Source organism: Musca autumnalis, unplaced genomic scaffold (assembly GCF_047663935.1).
Source record: "Musca autumnalis isolate F117 unplaced genomic scaffold, ASM4766393v1 scaffold_1, whole genome shotgun sequence".
Classification (NCBI taxonomy): domain Eukaryota; kingdom Metazoa; phylum Arthropoda; class Insecta; order Diptera; family Muscidae; genus Musca; species Musca autumnalis.
Genome location: NW_027411644.1, coordinates 17,736,121 through 17,758,783, shown reverse-complemented (window position 1 = coordinate 17,758,783; position 22,663 = coordinate 17,736,121). Strand labels below are relative to the sequence as shown.

General features: G+C 36.7%; 1 protein-coding gene across 1 annotated transcript in view; it reads right to left on the bottom strand.

Moving 5' to 3' along the window:
- The window catches only part of LOC141394385 (uncharacterized), a 55,477-nt gene extending 39,400 nt beyond the window's left edge, over positions 1 to 16,077 (bottom strand). Inside the window, exon 1 of the mRNA XM_073968656.1 lies at positions 15,514 to 16,077. The gene's annotated coding sequence lies outside the window, so the exon portion shown is untranslated. The remainder of the gene's footprint in view (positions 1 to 15,513) is intronic.
- Positions 16,078 to 22,663: the final 6,586 nt, after the last annotated feature.

The following is a 22,663-nucleotide window of genomic DNA, read 5'->3' as shown; positions in this document are numbered from 1 at the left end:
TTAGTAACTCAGTCTTCCAAGATGTTTTCATCATAAGAATCTGTTTAGACGATTGCTCTGATTATGAAATTGTCGAAACTATCAACATATTAGTTCAAAGAACGAAGATCTCAGGGCCGAAGTGTTTTGTGGGCAATCTCTACTCATAACAAGCGTAGTTGATCGAATTTCCGCTAGAGAAATGGTACTTCGATAGACCCTTTCTAAGAGAAAGGGTGCTTCGATAGACCCTTTCTAAGAGAAATGGTGTTTCGATAGACCCTTTCTAATAGAAAGGGTGCTCGATAACCCTTTCTAAGAAAAAGGCGCTTCGATAGACCCTTTCTGAAAGAAAGGGTGCTACGATAGACCCTTTCTAAGAGAAAGGGTGCTTCGTTAGACCTTTTCTAAGAGAAAGGGTGCTTCGTTAGACCCTTTCTAAGAGAAAGGGTGCTTCGTTAGACCTTTTCTAAGAGAAAGGGTGCTTCGTTAGACCCTTTCTAAGAGAAAGGGTGCTTCGTTAGACCCTTTCTAAGAGAAAGGGTGCTTCGTTAGACCCTTTCTAAGAGAAAGGGTGCTTCGTTAGACCCTTTCTAAGAGAAAGGGTGCTTCGTTAGACCCTTTCTAAGAGAAAGGGTGCTTCGTTAGACCCTTTCTAAGAGAAAGGGTGCTTCGTTAGACCCTTTCTAAGAGAAAGGGTGCTTCGTTAGACCCTTTCTAAAAGAAAGGGTGCTTCGATAGACCCTTTCTAAGAGAAAGGGTGCTTCGATAGACCCTTTCTAAGAGAAAGGGTGCTTCGATAGACCCTTTTTTAAGAAAAAGTGTGCTTCGATAGACCCTTTTTTAAGAAAAAGTGTGCTTCGATAGACCCTTTTTTAAGAAAAAGTGTGCTTCGATAGACCCTTTTTTAAGAAAAAGGGTGCTTCGATAGACCCTTTCTAAGAGAAAGGGTGCTTCGTTAGACCCTTTCTGAAAGAAAGGGTGCTTCGTTAGACCCTTTCTAAGACAAATGGTGCTTCGATAGACCCTTTCTAGGAGAAAGGGTTCTTCGATAGACCCTTTCTAAGAGAAATAGTGCTTCGATAGACCCTTTCTAAGAGAAATAGTGATTCGATACGCCATTTCTAAGAGAAATAGTGCTTCGATACGCCCTTTCTAATAGAAATGGTGCTTCGATTAACCCTTTCTAAAAGAAATGGTGCTTCGATAGACCCTTTCTAAGAGAAAGGGTGCCTCGATAGACCCTTTCTAAGTGAAAGGCTGCTTCGATAGACCCTTTCTGAAAGAAAGGGTGCTTCGTTAGACTATTCCTGAAAAAAGGGTGCTTCGTTAGACCCTTTCTGAAAGAAGGGTGCTTCGTTAGACCCTTTCTGAAAGAAAGGGTGCTTCGTTAGACCCTTTCTGAAATAAAGGGTGCTTCGTTAGACCCTTTCTGAAATAAAGGGTGCTTCGTTAGACCCTTTCTGAAATAAAGGGTGCTTCGATAGACCCTTTCTAAGAGAAATAGTGCTTCGATAGACCCTTTCTAAGAGAAATAGTGATTCGATACGCCATTTCTAAGAGAAATAGTGCTTCGATACGCCCTTTCTAATAGAAATGGTGCTTCGATAGACCCTTTCTAAGAGAAAGGGTGCCTCGATAGACCCTTTCTAAGTGAAAGGCTGCTTCGATAGACCCTTTCTGAAAGAAAGGGTGCTTCGTTAGACTATTCCTGAAAAAAGGGTGCTTCGTTAGACCCTTTCTGAAAGAAAGGGTGCTTCGTTAGACCCTTTCTGAAAGAAAGGGTGCTTCGTTAGACCCTTTCTGAGTAAAAGTAGCAAAAGAGAGAAGTTCTCTCTTCTCTCAGAAAACTGTGAAAATTGCTCTCACGTAACCAGTTTTGCACAAAAGTAAAGAAACGGAAAAATAGTAGATCTGGCTACAAAGTCAAAAAACAAACATGGCTGTTAAAAAAATAACAAACAAAATAAATTTCACTGTTTTTTATTTTATTTTATTTCTTTTTATTTTGCTTTGACAAAGCGCGTAATTTTCTTTTTTTCCTTTTGCCTTAATTGTCAAATTAATGTCAAATCAGCAGCTTGATAGATTTTCCACTTTTTACACAACGAAATTTGTCGAGCAGAAAGTAGTAAAAAGATAGCCATTTTGCCTCTCTCTCCTCTCTCACCCTCTAAAAAATTGCTTCCAGTTTTACTACTTTTTGGGTTAAAGAAAGCTTTCAGAGTTAAAAATGGTAAAAGTTGAAGAAACTTTAAGGTAAAAGAACAAAGCTAATATGATTAATCGAGATGGTTCTGTTTAAACGGCTAGATAAAATTTTTCGCAGCGTATACTTTATTTGTTTGAATTTTTACTACGTATACGCCTACATCAACTCTTTATTATTATAAATTATACGCCCATGGTTATCTTATTAATTTTATCATAATTATTTGATCTGTTCCAGAGCATGAGATGGTGTAATTTTTTACATTAAAAAAAATAAAAAAAAAAATTGCCAAAATTTCAAAAATATCAGACTCTTGCTGGAACAATGCAATTATTATTATTTTTTGTTATTCGTATTATTATAATTATTGTGAAGGTTCTTGGAGGTTCTGGAACATAGCTGCTGTTATTATTATATAAGATTGGGCTTGTGTGGAAGTACCAAAAACTTTGATTCGTACACTAAATTTTATCAAATTTTTTACCGAGATAGGGCGTTCAAACAGGTACCAAATACTGTTTTGTTATACCCTAGACAGACGGCAGCGTAGTGCAACTAACTGCTTTAATTCAAATTAATTCGTGCATTATCCACATTCTTTATACACAAAATCAAAGGGAATTTAAACTGGATTTAGGTATTTCAATATGGCAATGCATGTAGAAGAGAGAGCATATTTATGCTCTGAGACACAATTTGCATTGCAAACAAAAACAAAACAGTTGTTTACCAGCAAACAGCTGTTTCGTAAATGCAGAAACTGTCATCTGTCAGGTTAAAATTAAATGCCCATCTTAATGCAAATTAACGTTGCAGTCTCTCACAATATAAATTAGTTTTGTTTAACTATAGATAGGAGTCTATGCAATACAATATTTTTGCAAAAAAAAATGTTTCAAATACATTGGGAAGTATTAGTAATTGTTGTAAATTACTATCAATGTTCCATTGATTTTTCTTTACGCTTGTTTTACCAACGTCATATATCTACGTAAATATGGCTAAATACAGTCCCTCTCGCCTTTACATGCTTTTCAATTAACTGCATTGCAGTTCTACTACTTTAATGCCAAGCTATTCAAAATATTTGTTCTAAATATGCCAGTGTAGTGTTAATTAATATAATTTTTATTGCTTTTGTCTGTTCCTTAGCAACATTTCGCCTCTTGCCATAGTTCTATTACTGTCTCGCTCTTTCTGCATTATATGTTCAAGTGATCATTACACTTGTACTCAAATAACAACAAAAATAATAGTAGCCACAATACGCTTTCATGGTCAATTTATTTACAGTAGTCGAGTGATGAACATACATACATAAGTATCAATTAGGCTTAGCTCCAATATGTTGGCGATTTGTATGTAATTTATAACTAATTTCCTTTTAATTTGTTGTCTGTCTGCCTGTCTGAGTTATGTGAAATTTAAATAAAAATGTTGCCATAACAAAGCTATTAACGGCAGGGGCATCTTCATCAGTGTCATGGATTATGGCCAAGGGGCTTAGTAGCTTCGTATCGTGTTCCAGTTGGTTGATGGTCAACAGAATTCATTTGTGGCATTAAATTCAACTTGTATCACATTAAGGCAAGGCAAGGCATGGCATGATGACATTAAGTCAAGCAAAAGTGTGAAAGATATGAAATTACCAACATATCTATTTTATTGTTGGCACAATTTAATTTAATATTCAACACCAATTTGTCTGAAATGACAGATCTCAAATCATTCGATACTCAATTAAATACATCCATATGGATATACATATGTATATTATTATTCTAATCAATAGAAGCTACTTAGTGTAATAAATATTAAACCATATTCCATTCCATCACACATTTGTTTTATGACACTCCTTAATCTATTGCTTGCAATTGTTTATTCATTTTTTATTTACAAAACGTTATCAGCTGCTGTGGTTGACAGTTTACTTTTTTTTGCACAAATTCCTCCCGCTTTATATATAGCATAGATATTATCTTTATTTAAGTAAAATTAATATGTATTGCGACTTGTTTTAAAAAAGTATGTGTGCACTTCGTTATCGTAGACATTGCATTGTGAAAATAACAAACAAATATTGTTAATATAACTGACAATCTGTTTACACGCCCTATTTTTGTTAGAAACGTGTTTAAGTTGGCGGATCTGAACGATAAAGTAGGGGGCAATGTTCTTGATGCTTCTCCACAGACAGTTGTTTTGGACGTATAATTAATTACACATTTTGCCACAAACATACCTGAAGGGACAAGAGAAACTTATCTCATATCAATGAGTGCACCCACCGTTGAAAATCTGGGCATACATAGTAAGAGGCGGGTGGACTTTGACCGACCTGGGCGTATACGTTTTAACAATAAATCGGAGTTTTGTTTTTTTTTTTTTTCAAAATAGTCTGGCGTAATCCCAGAACAAATTAAATGTACATTAGGGTTATGAGTTTTTGATATTTTTTTCTCTAAAATGATTTGATTGAATGAACTTTTGCCTATTAATGAATGACGTTTATTATATGTAAGTATTAAAAATGGTCACGCACAATCCACTTTTATTTTTGTTGTTGAAAAAATGAAAAAAAAAAATCTCAAAAAGCGTATTCCTGTTGCACGAATGAGTGACCTTTTGTCTATTATTGACTATAGTAACGTTAATTCCATTTAAATATTGAAAAAAGTCCCAAACCACTTTTAATTAATATGATATATGAAAAAATTATATATAACATAAACTGTTATAAAGGGTGTTTTTTAAGCTAGATAGAACTTTAAATTGTAAAAAGTAACACAAAAAATTAAATTTTGATGAAACTTTTTTATTTGTTTCAGTATACTCTGACAAATCATCATGAATAGACTCACGCTTGAACAACGCTACGAAATTATCCAAATTTACTTTGAAAATCAGTCGTCGATTCGCGCAACTTAAAGACGACTTCGTCATTTGTATGGCGTACATAATCGTCCATCTGAACAAGCGCATTTTTGGCTTAACGGGTTTGTTAATAAGCAAAATTGCCGCATATGGAGTGAGACCAATCCACAAGAGACCCTACAGACTCCATTGCATCCAGAAAAATGCACCGTATGGTGCGGTTTTCACGCTGGTGGCATCATCGGACCTTATTTCTTCAAAAATGAGGCCGGAGCCCGCGTTACGGTCAATGGAGATCGTTACCGCACCATGATCAATGATTTTTTGTTTGAAAATATGGATGCCATTGATCCGGAGGAGATGTGGTTTCAACAGGATGGCGCTACGTGCCATACGGCGAACGCAACCATCGACTTATTGAAATCAAAATTTGGCGATAAGTTGATTTCGAGAAGTGGACCTGTCAATTGGCCTCCAAGGTCGTGCGATTTGACACCTCTCGATTATTTCCTGTGGGGCTACGTGAAGTCACTGGTTTATGCTGATAAACCAGCAACAATTGATGCCTTGGAGGCCAGCATTGTTCGTGTTATTCGTGACATACGGCCAGCAGTGCTCGAAAAAGTGGCCAAAAATTGGACGTCCAGAATGCACTTCGTCAAGAACAGCCGCGGTGCCCATATGCCCGAAATCATTTTCAAATGTTAATGTCACGTATTGATCTTTCGAATAAAAAAACAATTTGATTACAATTTAATTTTTGTGTTATTTTTTACAATTTCAAGTTCTATCTACCTTTATATGTATGTAACGGTATGATGATAAATTTAGTGAGAAACAATTAGGTCTGTACGATAACTTCACAAGTAAAAAGTACTTGCAAGTACTCAGCAAGTTCTCAGTAACTTCTCTCCACTTATTTTACTCTCTCGAAGCTAAAAATTTGCAGAATGTTTTCGAACAACAATTTGCAAAAACTTGCAAGAAGTCAGCTGATTTAACAAACAAGAAGTTTGGCGGATAAGATTTAATTAAACAATCGAAGATTGTTTGATTATCCATTGCTACAAAAACAGTTCTCTTTCCATATTATAAATTAACGGCTGGCCGTCCACATAGTGTTCCTCCTACTCCATGGATGCGCCGCTTTTTGCTTGGATTTTATACCTTAGAAATAAAACAATCATCACAAACTACAAAATAAGTTATTTTACAAGATAAGTCGTTTTCCATAATTTATTTAGTTATCTCTTCTCTTTTTTTATCTTGTAATTATTTTAATAACCAAATGTTTGTTTATGTTTTTGCCAAGAATTGCAAAGTCCGCCACAAAACATTCGAATTTAAATCAGCTGATCAAACTTGCAAATTCATACAAGGAAAATTGTGCTTGCAAAAACTTGTAAGTTCTCAGTAACAAAAGTCTCCAAGACTATCCAAAATTCTCTCACAATTCTCTCCGAATTCGCTCTCTTTTACTTTACAAGTTTGTTATCGAACGGCATTTTGTAAAAGTTTTTACAAATTTGTACAAACTTTTGGGTTATCGTACAGACCTATTATGTTATTTTGGTTCTGTCGTGTGGCTTCAAAGTAGAGCTGGCAAAATATCGATATTCCCAACATTAGACATTTTCGATATTTCATTTAAAAAAATCGATTGCTATCGATATTATCGTTAATTTGTCATCACCATTAATTTGGAAATGAAAATTGCGAAAATGTCCGAAAAGCCGTGAAATTTCTATTTATTTCAATGAATTTTAGGTTAGGGGTTTTTAATCCGATAATATCGGTAGACAAAACTATCTATCGATATTAAATTTTTAAAAAAATAATCGATATTATCGATAGTGCCAGCTCTATTCCCAAGCTAATATTCAGTTATATATCTGCTTTTAGTGACATCAAAAGTTTATCAAAAAAGCTCATATAGAAAAAGTTTCAAATGACTTTGTGTGTGAGCATTTTTATTTTATTTAGTCTAATAGCTCATTTAGACTAGCCGTAAATCCTCAACTGGATTTAATAAATTTAATAAATCCAGTACAAATATCATTGCATTTAGATATACATTTTGTAGGATTTAAATGGCAGTCAGCTGATTTTTTTCATAGCACAATTACCAAGGTAGATGTATTAGCCCATCTGATCGAATTTGAAACGTCAAAAGAAATTGTTGTAAATTGAATTTGTCTCAAAAAACATACGGCAAATTACAAATTTATTGTTTAATATTGATAATGTTAACACATTATGCTACTAATGCTAACTAATGAGCAAATAAGGAATTATTTTATGGTTTAGACATCGTAAATATTAGTCTTGGGACCATTATTACATGTGTTCTTTTACTATCTGATAGATTTTGAAAACGGAAAATAAACCAATTTGGAGGCGTTAAAAATATAATTTTTACATTGAATGTTAATTCCAAGAAGCTCCTCCTTGAAATTCAATCATCACTTTTAACTTTATGTTAACCGGAACGCTATAAATCTGTTCGGTAAATCCAAACTATAACAAAAGAATACTTATAGTAATGGGGGTTGGTAGATTAAAATAAGCTTTATTTAAAACAAATCCACTCAATACGTGGATTTATTTTTGTATGGGAAATCGGGTAGATTTTGGCAATTTTCCTTGCGGCAATTGTCAGTTTGTTGGTGAGAGAGGGTGTTGAGAGGCAAAGGGTTACCACATGCCTCACCTCTTTCTTCTTTAAACTGACAATTGCCGCAAGGAAAATTGCCTAATATACTAAATATGGACATAGATAAAAAGTCATCAAAGTATGATACAGAGATACGAGGTAGTAAATAAGTCATAACCTTAATATACATACAATGACTGATTGACGCAATATCTATCAAAAGGTCAAAATAAAATAACTTCCAAAATGGATTGTCAGTCCATTCCTAACGGTACGTAGTCCGCAAAACTTTTGCATTTTAGACCCACCCAAATTTATAGGCCGAACTTAATTATTTATTAGGAACGACCACTACTGTTACGATAAATACCAGACAATTTCGATATATTTTGCCAGCAAGTTTATACATTCAAATCGGGCTACAAAATGCTGAAAACCCACTGAATACATACTTTTGGGGAAAGGGATTTTGGTTATGTAGCCGGTTTTCGATCTCCCCATAGATGAAAGTTTCAATTCACACTGGCTGAGGTGTATTTCTGTTGGTCGGCAAGGCCGACTAATACCATATTATTCAGAATTTGTACAGCATTTTGAACGAAGATTTGGCAAACTAATTCGATTCCCATCATGGTAGAACAAACTAGGTAAAGTAAATATTACAACAAATACAACTCAACAACAACCACATAGAAATTTGTTTCTGTTTGTAAACGTTAGTGTCAACGTACATGTAAACAAAATAAGGAAATTTTTATAAATTATTGGAATTTAAAAAAAAACTAATAGTTTTTCACATTTGATTGAATATTTTGAAAAACATGAATGAAAACTCGTTAGATTTTCAATTCGAATTTTTCCATATCATTCCACTAAAGGCATAATTTCTCGCAGAAAGTAGAATTCTTGCAAAAATGTTTGGGGTCGCTGGTAATTCATTGAAAAAAGAGGAGCTGTTTCAATCGTTTGCTTTTGAAAACAAAAAAGCACATGTTAATTAGGGCTTTATTCTTTTCAAGTTTAACAAAATACCACACAAATTAACAAATATTGTACCGCCTCTATAAGAGGTGTTTTAGTGTGTGGCATGTCGTTCGGACCTGGAGGAGGTTACATGTCAATGATATGAAGGAGTCTTTATGGGAAATAGTTTTTTTCTGATGAATAAATTTGTTCTTTAAAAAATATATATCCCTAATATACATTGAACATAGAAATAAATATGTAACATGTCGTATGGAATTTGGCACTAACATTACAGCCCGGTTCAGTCAGCTGGGTATTGCTGCTACCTTTTCTTGTTCTACCATGGATTCCCATACGCATTGCTTAAGAAAGCGTATAGAAATCACATTCAAATTAAATGCGGCAAAATTAATTTCCCAATTAATTTCAAATCGTAAGCAGCATCAGAGTTTCAGACAGTTTGGTTTGCTGGGATGAACCGCCACACAATGATTCACAATTTTATTTCACCATCCAAACTCCAATTTTTTTGTCTTTATCGATTTTATTATTATTATATTAGTATTATAATGACGAGTCCGACTCAAAATATACAAAGTGTTTCACAATATACCCTCTCCTCTTAGTAGTGTAGGACGGATGCCACCGTGGTGCACCCGCCTTGCACGCTAAATGTCCTGCTTCGATTCCCAGGCCGGACAGCATCACATTTTCAACTGTGGTAAAAATACCCCTCAGTGTAATGTTGGCGACATTTCCTGAGTATTCCAGCCATGTAAAACTTTTCTATAAGTGGTGTCGTAAGGCACGCCGCACAGTGGTTCCGCCCGTGGACAAAAATCGAAAAATTCATGGCGACAAATTTGATTGTGAATGAAATGAATATTCTCTAGACACATCAAATTTTTAATATCCAGTATCATTTTCTTTTTCTTGAAATACTTTTTTTTTCAAATAAAAAAAAAACTTACGTATTTAGGGTGGTTTTCAAAACAATATGGATAGAATAAAGGGCAAAAATATCGATAGATAGGGCTTTTTTTTAAACTGAGTTTCGACAACATTTAGAGTACCATTTTAGCGAATATTTTCAAACTTTTGTGGGGGAGGTATCGGAAGGACCACTCCTTCCACCTTCGAATTTCATCTAATATTCGAAGAAATATTACGATATCCAAAGTGTGGACGGGCGCAGTATTCGGTTCGAACCCTCCAGCCACTACATATGGTGCCATAGGGGGTTTTTACAACTTTCGGGCTTTCTCCCAAAGAAGTGTGGACTTGCCCTTGAAAAAATTTTACTGTCGTAATTGAGGCAGCGAATGCGAGTTGCTTCAACAAAAATCAAAGTGATCCGAGAGCAGGTCTTAAAGTGGATTTATCCAAAAATGTGTGTGGGAGGTACCCGACGGAGTGGACAAATATAGTCCATATTCGAACCTGACCTATACCTGGTAGATATACTGCGATGTTCAAAGTACGGACCAACTCGGATACTCTCCTCCAGAGTTATCGTGCGCACCAGCCATCCAGACAGACATACGGACGGACATTGCTATATCGACTACAAATTGTCTGAAACACATTTCGTCCAAACATACTTGGGGTCTAAAAACGTTATTTCGATGAGGCACATTTTGCCCGTATGATAGTGTATATATCCTCGTTAGCATAAATGCTGAGGGTATAAAAATTTGGCAAAAATAGTTCAAAATACCAAAAATCAGACAAGGAGGTGTCTTGTTCACTCAGAACTCAAAATACAAAATTACAAGCAAATCGCTATGAAAATTTTGCTAAATTCGACAAAATACCAAAAATCGGGCGGTACCTTTATATGGGGGTGGCTATACCCAAATTTTCTATCTTCTTGCCTCGTTATAAACCTATGTTTAATATTTCGATTATAACTATTTTTGGCACTCTTTCCGTACAAGTGGGACCACTGTCCGCCGTTCGGACTCAGCGATAAAAATTAGATCCCATATCATTGAACTAATATGAATCGACTTAGACTCGTTAATATGAAAGAAGTCGCCCTTGTCCCTTCTGGGACGTTTTTGCAAACAATTATTATTATCGTATTAATGGTGTGGGGCATTATATTTCGAACCCCGAATCACACTTGTAAGAAGGAAATGTTTTCCCTCCATCGTTAAGAGCCGATTTAAATGAAAAATAAAAAACATCTTCTTTACATTTCGTCTTATCAGTCAGTCTTTCGCAATGTTGCTGAACTTGTAATTGATTAATTTCCAATTGATTGTTTATAACTTAATTTGTTATTTATTTTGTTTCGCATTTGATACATCAAAGAAGCAGCGAGAGAGGAATAGCACTAACACACACCGCCCCACAGTTATACATGCAAATGCAACGAAATAACAATACAAATAGGAATTTCAAATGTGAGAGAATTTAAAATTTCAACAATTGATCATGCCATTGAATAACAACATACGTTTCGATTTGTTTTTTTTTTTTTTCAATATGAACAAACAATTTATTTGTTTTAGAAGCACTAATTTGGAATTGTATAAAAAAATGAGTCATTATATTGCAGTTTTATTTTATTTATTGTTGCTTTTGTTGTTTATAATAGAAAGTGTTATAAGAAATGTAATAGTTTGTGTTTATATTTTTTGTGGTTAAAAAAAGTTATTAGGTGAGGGAAACAATTGAAAAACTGTGTAAATTGTTGACAAAAAAAAAAAAAAAAACATTTTTTGAAACTAATATTTTAAAGATTATAATTTTATTGAAAAAAATCAGCGTAATCATGAATATCAACTTCCCGTGAGATTTCTCACTTTCCCCTCTAAGTTGAAACTGCAGAATAACAAAACTCACGGGGAATTTATATTCATAATCACCCTGATTAAAAAATATTAAAACAACAAGGGGATTAATAGCAACTTTATAGTACGTTTATATATAACCGGATTTAACAAACCAGCTGGGTTTTAAATGTCAATTCCATTACATATACGTCAAACAAATCGTCATAAAGAAGGTTAACCCTGCAAAAGGCTATAATATAAACGTGGCCTAACATTTACGAAATCCACTCGATTTCAACTGTCAATTCCATTGCTTATACGTCAAATGAAATCCAATGGATTTCAGATGAGTTTTCATTTGACGTATACGCAAAGGAATTGACAGTTGAAATCGAGGGGATTTCGTAAATGTAAGCCAAGCATAAGCCAGACTATTTTATCCCAAAAAAAAAACCCTACCATTTATTTTTAAAATGTTTATTTCTACCTTTTAAATTAAAATAAATATATTTTTTTATATAAAAACTTTGGATTTAAGAAAGTCTATAAAGACTTTCATTAGTCCGTCTTTTAAGACTCCCTAGTCCAGGGCCACACTACAGTAATTTCATTAAAATTTTAATATGAAATTATGCGTCTCTAGATCGACGTCCATAGTAGAGTAAAATCATAAAATTGCTTTAGTGGGGAATTCGATTTAAGAACACATAATTTCATGAATTTTTTAATGAAATTCACGCTAGTGTGGACCGGGACCTACAGTCCATCTATAAACACTCCTTCAGGTCGTCTGCAAAAACTTCCTTCAGCCCGTCTATAGAGACTCGCTTTAGCTCGCTTATAAAAACTCCCCCTTCGCCCCTTTTATAGACACAAACTACAGTCAGGTTTTATACCCTACACCACACTGTGGTAAGGGGTATTATGTCTTAGTGCATTTGTATGTAATACCCCGGTTACACTATTGAAGGTTAAACCACTGGGTTTAATAGATCCAGTGGGTTAATCTTTGTTGGTTACACTTAGCTTTTCGAGGATATAAACTGTCAGCTGATGTTTGTTTACGTATACATACAAAATAACTAATAAAGTCGTGTGTTACACTTTTACAATTTCTCGTATGGGATATCGTCCCCTCTTTGCTCATATTGGTATATATTTTACACACAGGGATACATTTCGTACTTTTTGTTAAAAAAGTGTCTAATGAAAAAAAAAATAATTTTATGATTATGATTTCCAAATAACTTTAGATTTATTAAACGTGTAAAACACGACAAACTCTGTTGCAAAAACAGTTGCAACTTTTGGTACTTTTTGAGTAGAGTTGGATTTTTTTGCACAAATACCGAATACAACACTGTATTTTTGGTGGATTTGTGTCGGATTTAAAATAGACCCAGCCATGAGAGGATTTAATTTTTGTATGGCAAATCTGGTCAGATTTGAGCAGATTAAGCAAATAAATCCTCATGAAGTGGGTTAACCCGACAAAAAGCTGTAGTGTAACCGTGTTATAACATACAAAAGAAAACAAAATAGACCCATAGTTCCTTTTGGGGATATACATCACTTTCTGAGTCGATTTATGCATGTCCGTCCGTCTGTCCATGTATTTTTGTTCGCAACGTACAGGTCGCATTTTTTGTCCGATTCAGCTGAAAATTGGGGACTACAAGTTTTTTGGCCATAGGAAGAACGCTATTGCTTTTGGTGAAAATCGGTTCAGATTTGGATATAGCTCCCATATATATTTTCGCCCGATTTCACGTATTTTCTGCATCAAACACGCTATATACGTCCAAGTTTGATGAAATTTTAAATGTGCGAATAAATTCGGTCTAAAAATAAGTGTGCCAAATTATACCGAAGTCGGTTCAGATTTGGATATAGCTCCCATATATATTTTCGGCCGATTTCACGTATTTTCTGTACCAAACACGCTATATATGTCCGATTTCGATGAAATTTTGAATGTGTGACTGAATTTAGTCTAGAAATAAATGTGCCAAATTATATCGAAATCGGTTCAGATTTTGATATAGCTCCCACATATATTTTCGCCCGATTTCACGTATTTGCTGTACCAAAACACGCTATATACGTCCGATTTTGATAAAATTTTTAATGTGTGACTAAATTCGGTCTAGAAATAAGTGTGCCAAATTATACCGAAATTGGTTCAGATTTGGATATAGCTCCCATATATATTTTCGGCCGATTTCACGTATTTTCTGTACCAAACACGCTATATATGTCCGATCTCGATGAAATTTTGAATGTGTGACTGAATTCAGTCTAGAAATAAATGTGCCAAATTATATCGAAATCGGTTCAGATTTGGATATAGCTCCCATATATATTTTCGGCCGATTTCACGTATTTTCTGTACCAAACACGCTATATACGTCCAATTTTGATGAAATTTTGAATGTGTGACTGAATTCAGTCTAGAAATAAATGTGCCAAATTATATCGAAATCGGTTCAGATTTTGATATAGCTCCCACATATATTTTCGCCCGATTTCACGTATTTTCTGTACCAAACACGCTATATATGTCCGATTTCGATGAAATTTGGAATGTTTGACTCAATTTGCTCTAGAAATAAGTGTGCCAAATTTCTTCGAAATCGGTTCAGATTTGGATATAGGTCCTATATATATTTTCGGCCGATTTTACGTATTTTCTATACCAAACACGCTATATACGGCCGATTTCGATGAAATTTTGAATGTGTGGCTGAATTCAGTCTAGAAATAAATGTGTCAAATTATATCGAAATCGGTTCAGATTTTGATATAGCTCCTGTATATATTTTCGCCCGATTTCACGTATTTGCTGCGTCAAACAAGCTATATACGTCCGATTTTGATGAAATTTGGAAAGTTTGACTCAATTTGGTCTAGAAATAAGTGTGCCAAATTTCTTCGAAATCGGTTCAGATTTGGATATAGCTCTCATATATTTTCGGCCGATTTCACGTATTTTCTGTACCAAACACGCTATATATTTCCCATTTCGATGAAATTTGGAATGTGTGACTGAATTCGGTCTAGAAATAAATGTGTCAAATTATATCGAAATCGGTTCAAATTTGGATATAGCTCCCATATATATTTTCGGACGATTTCACGTATTTTCTGTACCAAACAGGCTATATATTTCCGATTTCGATGAAATTTGTAATGTATGACTGAATTCGGTCTGGAAATAAATGTGCCAAATTATATCAAATTCTGTTAAGATTTGGATATAGCTCCGATTTATATTCTACATATTCACAGTGGTGTAGGGTATCATATAGTCGGCCCCGCCCGACTTTGACCCTTTCTTTACTGGTTAAATAGTTAAAATATTATAGTTATATACAGTTATTAGTTATGTTATTATTAAAACAGGTTGTAATTTTTTATCAAAAGATTTTGAAATTAAACCTTAATAGAGATAGACAGAGTATAATTTAATTATTAAATTATTTTGCAAATATTTTGTTCATTTTTTTAAATGAAAATAAATTCATATTTCGTAAAAAACTTCGAATTTAAAAAAAAATATGAAAAAAAATATTTTGAACATTGTTGGTGTCGTTTTTTATTGGAATAGCTAATACAATTTTGTTTTTTCAAAATAGTCTGGCTTAATCCCATTGTTGTTGTTTTATTATTTTAAAATAACTAATTTATTAGTGGAAAAAGTTTGGTATTGTTCGCCAAAATATTTTGTATTCTTGTATTATTTCGAGAAGACTACCACAAGGGATGTACCGGAAGGAGTGGACCAATATTGTCCACTTTCTAAACCGGGTTATGTTCAGGCAAAATATTTCGATTTGATCAAAATTACTTTGAAAATGTATATTTCATTTTACTAAATTCAAAATTAAGATATTTTTATAAAGAATATTTGTTGTGTTGTGTAACTATAAAAAAGTTATATTTTATTTAAAAATGTTATTCAACTAGCATTTCTATGTCAAACACAGCAACTTTTTAAAATCAAATTATAAAACATAGTCTTTTTCAATTGCATACAAAAAATTCACCTTGTTTTCTTTTAAAATCCTATAAAAACGACTAAAGTTGAAACAACTGTTTTCACTTGGTTGGATAATCAAATATCACTTGGCTCTGGCGTTTCGTTTCTTTTTTGTTTATATTCGAGTAATTTCTGAAATTTTGTGTTTTGAATATTTTTTCCTTTTTTGAAAATTAAATGCTTGCTTGTTTTATAGGTATGTAATTTTTATTATTCGATGTCGTTGTTTTATTTATTGTTCTCTTGTTGTTGTTTTTGGCAGGTTTTTTTCAGGTTTTATTTTCAAGTCAACGACAAATAAATAAAGTAGAATTAATTTATTAAACCACTTCGTATAACAATAATAATAGCCAACGTTCCGTTTGTTTTATTTGATTTTGAGATTTCTTTTCAACGTCTCATCAACACCGTGTTTACACGTTCCGCTTTCCGCGTTCAATTCTCGACTGATCGTTTTTTGACTTTTGTTTATTGTGGCAAAAATATGTTGTTGTATCGCGCAAAAGCTGTTGTTGCCGTCGTTTGCCTTCCTTCTCTGTTGACTTTTTAGCGCGTTGGTTTTCATTTGTGTGGTTTTTGTTATTGTCTGTTCGTTGGCGTATACGTAGTCGTTATAATATCATTATCATCGTCGCCGTTGATCATGATGTTGTTTTTTTTTTGCTACTTTAACGCTTCTCTGTTCATTTGTTTATTTAATTAAAAGAGAGTTTTTTTGATTTAGTTATTTTCTGTTGTTGTTGTTGGTATTATAATTGTTATTTTTGCAAAGAAAAACATTTTAAATACACTTCATAAAATTGTTGTTGAAAAACTTATAATTTTGCATACACTCAAAATAAAAAGTTAGCTTTACCAATTGAATTAAAAATTACAAAAAGGTTTAATCTTGTTTAGAGGCATCTCTCGGATCGTGCTGGCAGTCCTAAGGACCCTGATCACAACGATAGATGGCTTACCCGGGGGAAGTCCTTACTCCCCTGTTTGATATGCGTGTTGATTTAGGGGTTCTGTCTTGTAACGTTTGGCCTCTATTTCTAGATTATGAGCAACCCTCCTGACATGCCTAGGTGGGGGAGTCCTATCCACCATATGGTAATTGGGGTGGCTTACACGGTAAGACCCGATCTAGTACTGTAACGAAAGCATCTCTTTGTGTTGCTTTACTGGAAGAATCTTTACCCACTGAAGACTTGTGGAGGCATCCTGTTCTAGTTCTGGCATTCTGACAAGTTTTAATATTTTTCCAACGCGTTGCACTTATATTTGCGGACCACACTAGCAAAACATATGTAGCTTACCACGGACGGACCTACAGCGTTATATGTGGTCAACTAGGTTTCTATATATCTGCATATAAAGTTATGCCGGCTAGAGACTTGAGGACATTTTTTCTACATCTCGGCTTGTCGTAGAAAGTGACCGCTAGAATCTTCGGATAGTTGATGGTCGGAATTCTGCTATCACCGACCATGAGGTTTTATGCAGTGCTCATTTCTCCCGTGGCGGACATTTGCATATTCCTCACGTTCAGCCTTTCACAAATGACATCAAAGCTGATACACGACGCCAAAATCCTACAATCATCCGCATTTGTAACGATTTCTACGCCGTTTTGAGGGGGTGGAATACAGGAAAGGGTTAAACAGTTCCGGGGATATCACCCCACCTTGGGCAACTCCCTGTTTCACTATATGAGGCTTGGACTTATTGTTCCTGAATTCTGCGTATGACTGGCGTCCACACATATAATTGATTATGTTGTTGTTGTAACAGTGTTTATTGTTATGTTTGTATGTTCGTTCTTCCGTTCAATCTGGCTATGGGCCTATTTCCAGTTCCAGAAAAGTGGCTGCTTCGATGGGATTTAACCACAGATCCACTGGAGTTAGATGAGTAGGTTTGGCTGGGCTGTTGAAAAGGTGTTTTGTGTCGTGCGGGCCCAAGCCGCATACTGGGCAGATGTCTTGCACGGCGCGGTCGATTTCCGTCCAATAAGAATTTAGGCGACTGCCATATCCCGAGCGCAGTTGAACCAAAACTACTCTAGTTTGTCGTGGCAGCTGACGCTCCTCAGCTGTGATAGATGGGGGATGTATTTTGAGGACTTTATTCACACTATATTTGCCTTTGGCCTTAGCAACTGCATCCGTGTGAATACTATTTAAACCTGCTTGATATGTTTGTTGATCTAGGGGTTCTCTCTTATATTGTTGGACCTCCCTCTCTAGAGCATGAATATCCTTCCTGATATGCCTGAATGTGTCGGGCCTAGCCAGAAGATGGTGGGATGATTGGGATGTCTCTCACGGTAACACCTAAGCAAGTACTGCAACGAAAGCATCTCATTGTGTTGCTTTACTGGAAGAATCTTTGCCTCCTCATGTCCACTGAAGACTTGATGGGGCACCCTGTTGCTGTTCTCAGGGCGGCATTCTGGCAGGTTTGAATCTTTTTCCAATTCGTATCACATAATACCGGGGACCGAACTGGAGCCGCATAACTTACCACAGACCGACCTATCGCGTTATATGTGGTCAAGAAGGTTTCTTTATCTGCACCCCAAGTGCTGGCGGCTAGGGACTTGAGGACCTTGTTTCTACTTTTCAGTTTGTCGCAGATAGCTGTGGCGTGTGCGCACGTCTTGAAAGTAGTGTCGAGTGTGACCCAAAAAATTTTGGGGCAGTTTGTGGCCGGAATTCTGCTACCGTCGACCACGACATTCAATTCTCTCCCAAACTGCGCTGTCCACTGTGGCTGTAGATTTTGTGGCGGAAATCTGCATATTCCTCGCGTGGAAAAATGTGGTAAGATCGGTTAAATAGGAGTTCGGTCTCTCACAGCTGTCATCAGGGAAGGTACCTGACGCCAGGATCGTGCAATCATCCGCATACGTTACGATCTCGATGCCGTCTGGAGGGGGCGGAATATAGGAGAGGTAGAGGTTAAACAGTTCCAGAGATATCACCCTACCTTAGAGAACTCCCTGTTGCACTCTACGGGTTTGGACTTCTTGTTCCTGAATTCCGCGTACGAATGGCGTAAAACACATATAGTTGACTATGGCTGGTCGGAGGGTTGTCTGCTCAATGTCCTCAAACAGCGTGGAGTGCCTGACTGTATCAAAGGATTTTGATAAGTCAAGTGCTACCATCACTGTTCTATCACACGGCTGTCTCTGGTTGAGTCCATGACAAATATATGTATGTGGAGGTGGCGTGCAGCGCAGTTGTCGGGCTGTGCTGCTTACGGAATCCATGCTGATGACCGGCAACTTGATAGCTATTTCTGATACTGGGGAGGACTAAGGCCTCAAGGGTCTTTGCTACGGGCGACAAAAGCGAAATCGGCCTGTACAATTCACTTTTGCTGGCATCCTTGTCGGGCTTCCGTAGTGGAACCACCCTGCCCATTTTCCAGACTTCGGGAACAATGATGTTGGACAGCGACAAGTTGAGAACTTTAGTGAGATACTCCAATCCCGGCTCATCCAGCTGCTTCAGCATTACCATGGAGATTCCATCAGGGCCCAACGCTTTGTATGATTAAGCGTTCCTGATGGCATTCGCAACATCATCCATTGTAAATTGTGATGATTCATACTCGGCAGGAAGAGATCTGATGCGACGTAATACTCTCCTCTTCGCCCTGTCACTCACGGGGTGCTCGACAAACTGTCGATTGAAATAACTTGCGCACCCCTTCGGGTCAGTCAACGTTACGTCGCCAGACGTGACTGAGGTCCTATCTTCCCTTCTTCCAGGGTTCGAGAGTGACTTAACCGTTGCCCACAATTCACCAATACCGGCTCCAATGTTGCAACTCTTCATATGATTTAACCACTTGTTCCGCTTATGTTCGCCGACCAGCCTGTTAGCTTCCTGTGTCAGCTTCCTGACTCTGGGGTCATTGGGGTTGGCTCGACGAAGCTCATAACGCTCATTTGCTAATCCCGTTGGCTCTGCTGGGAAGTTTGGTCTTACTTCGGGTATTCGACCAGCAGGGATATGGCGAGCGGCTGCAGCAGTGATGATGTCTCGGAATGTCCTTTCTGCTACCCAAACATCAGAAGGATTGGCCAATTCTCTGAAGCGGTGATTGGTGAACTCTCTGAAACTCGGCCAATCAGCTTTTCTATGATTGACGAACGTGTGGCGTTCAGAGGTGATGAAATCGGGTGGTCTGCTAATGGAGACAATTATGGGGAGATGGTCTGATCCAAGGGAAATGACGGGTTGCCAGGTGACGTCATTTGTCAGACCAGGCGACACGCAAAAGATAGAGCTATCAATCTGCTCAGCCAGCGCTGTACCCCTCTGGTTGTTTCCGAGGCCCGAATGCCACATCTCGTGATGCGCATTGAAGTCCCCCAGGACCAGACGATTATGGCCTTCCAAACGCGGGCTAATGTCAGGCCCGTAATCTGAGATACATCTATTTCTCGGCAGCATGTATACGTTCAGCAACTCTATCTCGACAGTTCCACACCTGACTGCTACCCCCGTACATTCCATGTACTGGTCATTAGAGACAGGCTCAAGCGAGAGAGGTCTGTATTGGATAGACTGGTGCAATAGGAAAGCTAATCCCCCACCTCTACTTCTGGTGCGATCCTTCCTTAACACGTTGTAACCATCACAACGCTGTAAGCTGCAGTTGTTGTTGATCTTAGTTTCCTGCATCACCGATACCATGATTCTTCCTACGCATAAAGTCCAATGTTTCCTCAATGCATTTTCTAGGATTAGAACAGCAATGACTGGTGTTACGTGCTGCGTTCACACGACTGCTGTTGGGGAAATGCGGGGGAGTCTAGTATTCTAATGACGACGAGAACTTACTGGGGACTGTGTTCTCGCAGTATGGCACATAATCCTTGTTGTAGTCCCTCACATGGACGAGTCCAGTTAAAACCCTGAGATATTTTTTCCATCTCACCGAAGTTTGAGTGTGGTGGCTGATCCTGCTTTTTTTCGTCCCGCCACGGACCAAAAGAATACGGAGCAGACATTTCGGGATATGCTGCTTCCAATACAAAGAAACGATACAAACACAAACATATATACACTGAGGATGCAGCCGCTGGCCGGAATCCAGTGTCGAAGACTTTAACAGTCGATATTTTCTCCTAGAATGGTGAGTACCTTGTATAACCATTACCGGCAAATATCCTCAATGTCTTCGATGATCCTGGCCAGTCAAATCTTATTTGTGCCAGGATAGTTTTAGAGTATCTCTGTAGGATGTTGTTATAGGACACTGTGAGGTTCATACCATTCAACAACTTGCTGGACTGCGCTAGTATGAATGCCATTTAACGATGCAGCCAGTAAAAGTGGGGCGATCATAGGATATTCTTCCGAATGTGTCTTGAGGATGGATCCTGTCGTGGTTGGGACGAGATGCCTGATGACATGCCAGCAGGTAATACAATTAGAATTTTTTCTGTGTCGCCTGCAAGACTCTAAACTTAGTATCGCTTAAAATGAAGTTCAAACTGGGGCAGCGTAATTCAAAATTAAGCGACTGATTGCTTCGTAAGTCCTTACCCCATGATGTGCCAGATATGCATTTTAGCACTTTATTCCGTTTCTCGAACTTTTTTTATGGCGGTTAAATATTTTGAGAAGGTTAGTAGGTTGTCGCAGATTGCGCCAAGGATTTTTGCATTCTGGACTGTTGACATTGTCCGGTCTTCAACATTGATATTCACGGTCCTTCTTACCCCTTGGTCAACGATGGAAAGAGAGTTGTAGACGATTAAGGCGGTGATATATTGCGAAGTATAAAAATGTTGCGAATAATTACTATGTGTTTTCCGCCGTTATCTGCTGGTTCTGGTCATCGTCCGAGGCATGAACAACGAATTAGGCTTTCATCTCAAATGTTGTCAGTCTTCAATCCACCGGAAAAAATCTGGAGCCAAGACTCCTTATCATCTGCCAAATTATAAACCACAACCAAACTCATGCCCCGCTTCATGACATCTATAATACGTCAGCTTAAGGTGTTGTTGTGACGTTCCATTGAGGATCGTTTTAATAACCAATTACAAGATAAACATAACCACGTCAGTTACTACATGCCACAGGTCTCAAACCATTCCATTTGTCACATTATGCCTTGGACATGTTAATATAAATCATTCCACTTTCATAGTCCACATAACAGTCACATTATAAATAACATAACCTTTGACCTTGACCACAAACAAAGGTATTTCTTATCCTCCAACAAAACAATTGCATGTTATTGTTTATGACCCTGCCAACAAAATAAAGACATTAACCTATGCAAACACAATGGCTAGCTAACAGGCCGGTTGGTTGCCTGACAATGAATGGACGACCAAATATTAAGTCTCCAACGAAAAAATTCCACGAAGCTGAGACAATTCATCTTGACTATTACAATTCGGTGTATCTTTTTGTCAATGTTAAACAAGTTCCTAACAAAACAATGGTCTAAGAGATGATGCTAACCTCTGTATGGAGAGCGATCTTGATACATGTTATTATTCATTGGTAATAAAGTACAAACATAACAGAGTGGGTAATGAGGAAGAGCTTCTATAGGCCATCTACGGAAAGAAGACCTTAAGTAGGTCTGCTATGGATAGAAGACTTTTACAGGTCTTCTATGGATTCGAGACTTTCTGTGACTTCTTTGTAGATAGAAGACATTCCGCAGATTCTCTATGAAAAGATTGCAATATAGAGATCCCATATGGATTGAAAACCTTCTAATGGTCTTCTACGGATAGAAGACTTTAGGTCTTCTGTGACCTATTACCTCCTACAGCCCTTTTATGTAATAATGACCTTCCTGAGGTTTTCGTGGCTTTCTACGGGTCTCCTAAGCATAGACATCTTTCTACAGATTTCCTATGCATCTACGGTCTTCTTTGGATTTAATATTTTCTATAGGTCTTCTATGGATAGGAGATGTTCTACAGTTCCTCACATTCACAATTTAATAAAAAAAAACTGAGAATTCTCATATTTACCCAAACCATTGTTCCACTACATAACGCTAACATGACACACAAACGATTTGATATCTACCTATAGAAATCAGAAAAGTAGAAACTCGTAAGAATGGTGACAAAATCATAGAAGAAACAAAAAATAACTAAGTAAATATACCACAACAAGGTC